The sequence below is a fragment of the Acomys russatus genome, chromosome 13 (genome assembly GCF_903995435.1).
Source record: "Acomys russatus chromosome 13, mAcoRus1.1, whole genome shotgun sequence".
Taxonomy (NCBI): domain Eukaryota; kingdom Metazoa; phylum Chordata; class Mammalia; order Rodentia; family Muridae; genus Acomys; species Acomys russatus.
In genome coordinates this window covers 48,051,931-48,057,930 of record NC_067149.1, presented here as the reverse complement: position 1 = coordinate 48,057,930, position 6,000 = coordinate 48,051,931, and positions in this window count along the sequence as shown.

Genomic DNA, 6,000 nt, shown 5'->3' with positions numbered 1-6,000 from the left:
CGGCGGCGGCAGCAGGTGCTTCCTACAGGGTCCGGGAGCGGCGGTGGCTGCTGCGACCCGCGGACCTAATCTACCGCCGCCGCCATGTTGGACGGTGAGGTCACCCTGGCGCGCTTCCGTCACGGCCGGCGTGTGGGCGGGGCCAGGGCATGGAGCCCAACCGGAAGTCGGCGGCCCTGTCAGTGGAGCTGAAGCCGGGTCACTGACTCCTCCCGGGCAGTTCGCGCAGGTGTGCCCGGTGTACCAAGCTGTCCTTTGCCTCTCTTTCCAGGAGCTGCTGGAACCCTAGATTCCTGGACTTTAGAAGTGGCCTCACAAGTCATTTCCGGTGCTAGGTAGCAGGTAGACACCCCCCGTCGCCTGCTCACTTCTGCGTGGGACATGTAGCTGGTGGCATCGCAGATGCTCAGTTCTGCAGACCTGTGCATCCCAGGAGGGCTCAAACTCGCGGGTTGACTGTCAAGACTGCAGTCCCCGAGCGTTGCCGGGTGTAGGTTTGCAGCCACTTGCTGGAGGTTGTCCTGAAAATTGGGAAAGCAACTTAAAGAGAGTGGAAGGACAGGGCTAGGCAGAGACAGACAATTCAGAACCCAGGCAGAGGTAGGCAGATTTCTGTGAGTTCGAGGCCAGCCTTGTCTACAAAGAGTCCAGACCGACCAAGGCAACACAGAGAAACCTGTCTCAGAGAGGAGGAGAGGATGACAGTGAACACCCTGCATTAGCCAGCTTATGTTTCAGCCTGCGTTCGTGAGATGAAGTAACAGGGACAGCACGAGGGGTTGGTTAGGAGTTAGTAGGCCATGGTAACCAGTGATATCAGAAATGTGTCTAGTTGCTTGTACAAGCCTGTAATCCTAAAACTCAGAAGGCTGAGGCAGGAGGATTGCCATAAATTGGAGTCTGGCCTGGTCTCCAAAGCTATTTTCAGGCAGTCAAGGCTATATAGGGTAATTCTATCTTTTAAATGAATAAAGATTGGGGGTGGAGAGATGGCTCAGAGGTTTAAGAGCACTGACAGTTCTTCCAAAGGTCCTGAGTTCAATTCCCAGCAACCACATGGTGGCTCATGACCACCTATAATGAGATCTGCTGCCCTCTTCTGGCCTGCAGGTGTACATGCAGGTAGAGCACCTGTATACATAATAAATAAATAAATCTTAAAAAAAAAAAAAAAAAAAAAAAAGAATAAAGATTGACTACAAGACTGGCTGGGGACCAGCAAGATGGCTCAGCCAGTAAAAGTGCTTGCTCCAAGCCTAATGATCTGAGTTGGAATTCTGGAACCTACGTGGTGGAAGAAGAGAACCAGCTCCACCAAGTAGATTTCTCTGACCACACTGCCCAGACACAACCCACCCACCCTCATTATACACACACACACACACACACACACACACACACACACACACACGTCTCAAAATAAACAAGAAAAAGCAATAGGAAGTGACTGCCAGTGACTATGTTTTGTGGAGTAGGGTGATGAAAATTCACAGTGATAATGGCGGCACAACGACAAATACACTAAATTCTGTTTGATTGTATGCTTTGTTGTTTTCTGCGGCTGGGCCTCATGCTGACCTCAAACTTGCTGTTGCCTAGAATGACCTTGAATTCCATCCTGCCTCTGCCTCCCGAGTGCTAGAGAGTCTCAGGTATAGGCTAGCGTGCCTGTGTGCTGCTCCAGTCCACCAGCTCAGGACCATGTGAGAACAATGAGCATGAAGAATCATCCTTTGTGACTAACCTGACAGGAATGTAGGTCAGCAGTTTGTGATAAAGACACAAGCAAATAAGAAGTCCACTCTGTGTGATTTTTTTTTTTTTAAGACAGGGTTCCTCTGTGTAGCCATGGCTGTCCTGGAACTTACTCTGTAGACCAGACTGGCCTCAAAGTGGACTTCCTTCTTGAAACTTTGTCTTAAATAGTTTTTCTACAAGAGATAATATCAAAGGATACTTGATTTAGGAAACTATGAATTGGTTAATACTTGAGTGTTTAGTATGCCCTTAGATTTAAAACACTCTGAGACAGTCTTATTATTTAAAGATTTATTTATTTATTCAGTATTCTGCCTGCATGTAACCCAGCAGATCAAAAGAGGGCACCAGATCTCATTATAGATGGTTATGAGGCACCATTTGGTTGCTAGGAATTGAACTCAGGACCTCTGGAAGAACAGACAGTGCTCTTAACCTCTGAGCCATCTCTCCAGCCCCAAGTCTTACTATTTAAACCAAGCTGGCATGGAACTTCCCAAATCACTGCTTCCCCAAGGGTTAGGATTATAAGATTATACACATGTTCAGTACTGTCTCTCAAATTCTCTGTGGTAACTGTGCTTTCAGTTTCAAATCAGTGAGTTTATTAAGTACACAGCAAATGAATAAATAGCAAGCAGCAGCTAGAGAGAAATGGCCGATAGATAGTAAAACATCACTGAATGAGCAGTTCGTAACACCCAGCAAGGGACAGTTCAAGTAGCATGACTGACAAAGTAAACCAAGGTAATGTCATCAAATCAGGACCTACAGACACCCAGCAGGAATTGGCTAGAGAAACGGAGGCAGTCATCTAGAATTCCCCATTGAAATTTCTCTTCATAAATGAGTTGTTCGTGGCTGAACTTCCAGCCTCCAGTACCCACTGCAGGTGTTTTTTATGTGATGGGGAAAAAACACTTAACATCTATTAGAAATGGCATACCTTCCAGCTGTTCTCAAGAACATGGCGTTTTCCTGATAGCTTCCCTCCACGTCACAGAGGTGGGGGAGAACACCTGAAAGAAAAATGCTGCATTCTGAAAGAAGGGCCCTCTTCATTTCCAGAGCCCCCTTCTAACAAGCTTAAATAGCACATGGCCGTTTACCAATATAATGTCATTTCAGTTGCCTCACGTGCATTATGTAGACTTTCTCATGTCTTCTCTAAACAATCTGACACAGAAACTACCTGCTCAGCGCTTACCTTGTAACTGGCATTAAAGATAATGTAGAGATCAATGAAGGCATGCGTGAGTGTGAAGGATGTGGGTTGTGTGTGAATCCTTGGCGACTACATGTAATGGAGTGCAGCATCCCTGCGTTTTGGGGTCTGAGAGCGGTCCTGAAACCAATCCTCATGACCAAGGGAGGGCTGTACTAAGAAAATGTACTAACTCCAGAAATTATCTCTGCAAAGGCACCAACGGAATCCTTATCAGCCAAGACTTGGCCTGCTCCTCAGTGAATCAGCAAATAACTGCCCAACTAGTTGTTTATGAGCCTTAACCCTGGGGAAGGACGCTGTACAAGGGAGACAGATAGCAAATCTGCAATTCAACTGCGTTTATGCTAGCCTAGACGCCTGGAACACCATCCTATCTCAGTCTTTCGAGTGCCAGGGTTAGCATGTGCCACTGTGTCAATTTCTATTATTTTTGTTTGGTTAAGTTTGTTAAGTCTCCCAATGTAACCTCGAACTCTATGTAGCACAGGTTGGCCTTGAACTTGAGACTCTCCTGCCTCAGCTTTCTCAGTGTTGATGTTACAGGAGAACACCACCATGCCTACTTATTTACCTATTTAGAGTAGGTCTGTTGAAGCATAGACTGGTCTTGAACTTGCTATGCTACGTAGCTCAGAATGACACTGAACTCTTAGTTCTCCTGCTTCTATCTCCCAAGTACTGGGATTACAGACGTCAGATATGACCCCTGACTTAATTTACTTTTAAAATAAAGGGGTGAGTGTTAGATTTCAGGAAGTGCACACATTCAGAAATGACAGTCTTGGTTCAGCATAGGCAGGGACTTTGGAAGGATTTCTGGTCGTTATATAAAGCCAGCATTCCTCAGGAACTTGTGAAACAAGCTCCCATCTGCCAAGAAGGGTCATTTCCCTTGCCTCTGACAGAAGGGACGGAGGGCTCTCCATCGACAGGTCCCTGTGGTTGTACATCAAAGCCCATGCTGGCCTCCAAGCTCCCTAAATCCCTACTCAAACTTATAAACACCTCAAAGTCCATGCTCACACCCTGGTCTTGCTGGCCTCCTCCTAAGCTCCCAAGCTGCTCTAGTTCACTGCTAGCTACTCATCCTCCTTGTGACTCCCATGGCTTTTCCATGCCCTCCTTCCCTAGCCCTGTCCAGTCGGCTTCTTTTTCTCTCTGCTCTGGACTCTTCCAGATGCCCTTACCGCTAATCGTGAAGTGGCCACTCTCAGTGGTTTCTTTGCTGCCCCCATTACAGTGAGCACAGTGGTATGTGCAGGAAGATAACTTCAGCTGGGGGTTCAGAGGCAGAAAGACCTTCCTCTCTGAACACGGGAACAAACAAGATAGCTCGGGGGAAAAAAGAAACATCTGCCACCAAGCTTGACAAGCAGGGTTAGCCTCAAGAAGAGATAGTCCTAACAAGGGACTATCTATGCATAGCAGGTGTGGATGAAGACAGGGTCAAGTTTCTGATGCCTCGAGCCTGTTCTGTTCATTAAAAAGAGGAACTTTGGGTGGGAATAGGACAACAATTGGGATGTAAGATGAATACATTATAATTAATAAATTTTTAAAAAAAGAACTTTTCAGCCGGGCGTGGTGGTGCACACCTTTAATCCCAGCACTCGGGAGGCAGAGGCAGGTGGATTGCTGTGAGTTCAAGGCCAGCCTGGTCTATAAAGGGAGTTCAGGACAGCCAAAGCTACACAGAGAAACACTGTCTCAAAAGAAGAAGAAGAAGAAGAAGAAGAAGAAGAAGAAGAAGAAGAAGAAGAAGAAGAAGAAGAAGAAGAAGAAGAGAGAAGAAGAAGAAGAAGAAGAAGAAGAAGAAGAAGAAGAAGAAGAAGAAGAAGAAGAAGAAGAAGAAACAAATTTTGTGGTCCTGCTCAAAGGCAGCAGAGACCTGCTTTGAAGCTAAAGCAGCCTTGTTCTGTGGCTAAAGTAGATTACGACAGCATCCATTCAGAACAGCTTGAGCTCAAGGCCATCCTGAGCTACACAGAGAGATCTTGTCACAGATAAACAGAATAATTTAGAATCTAAATTTTAGATAGTTGCATATCATGTTCTGCTATCCACAACTAAGCACCATAGTTTGTCACATTTACCTAAAGCTTCATGAATCTATCTAAGCTATCATCTATCTATCCATCAATCTATCCATCTATCAATCTGTCTGTATCTATCTATCTCTATCTATCTATTCTATCATCTGTATCTATTCTATCATCGGTCTGTCTGTCTATCATGTCTGTCTATCTATCATCTGTCTATCTGGTAGTGACATTACCTGTACACCATGGCTTGCATGTGGAGGTCTGAGGTAAACCTTCAGGACTTGGCTCTCTCCTACTATGTGGGCTGGAGAGAAAAAACTTATCCTCATCAAAATTAATTATCTTCCAGCTGAGCACAGTGGCACATGCCTATAATCCCAGAATTTAGGGAGGCAGAGGCAGATGGAAGTCTGTAAATTCAAGGCCAGCCTGGTCTACAAAGCAAGTCCAGGACAGCCAAGGCTACACAGAGAAACTCTGTCTCTAAAAACCAATAAATAAATAAATAAATAAATAAATAAAATTAACTATCTGTCTAGCCATACAGATATGAACCCACACAGGTGTTTCACCTGATTAAACACAGGAACTTTCCTTTTGCCAAAAGCAGTGGCACATGCCTTTAAATCTCAGCACTGGGGAGGCAGAGGCAGGTGGATCTGTGAGTTCAAGGCCAGCCTAGTCTACAAAGCCAATTCTTGGACAGCCATAGTTACACCTTGTCTCAAAAAAAAAAAAAAAAAAGCTTTTCCTCCCTCAGGGAGATTGCTCTCTTCTCTGGGAACTCACCTGTTTTTTGTTTGTTTGTTTGTTTGCACTATCTCTTTAAATCTCTTTCTTTTCCCTCTCTGAGACAGGGTGTAGACGCAATTTTTCTTAACCAAAATATTTTATTAACAACTTATTGACCGAGCCTACGTCAATTATAACCAGATTAACCAAAACAATAGAAAATAGAGATTAATTGACACA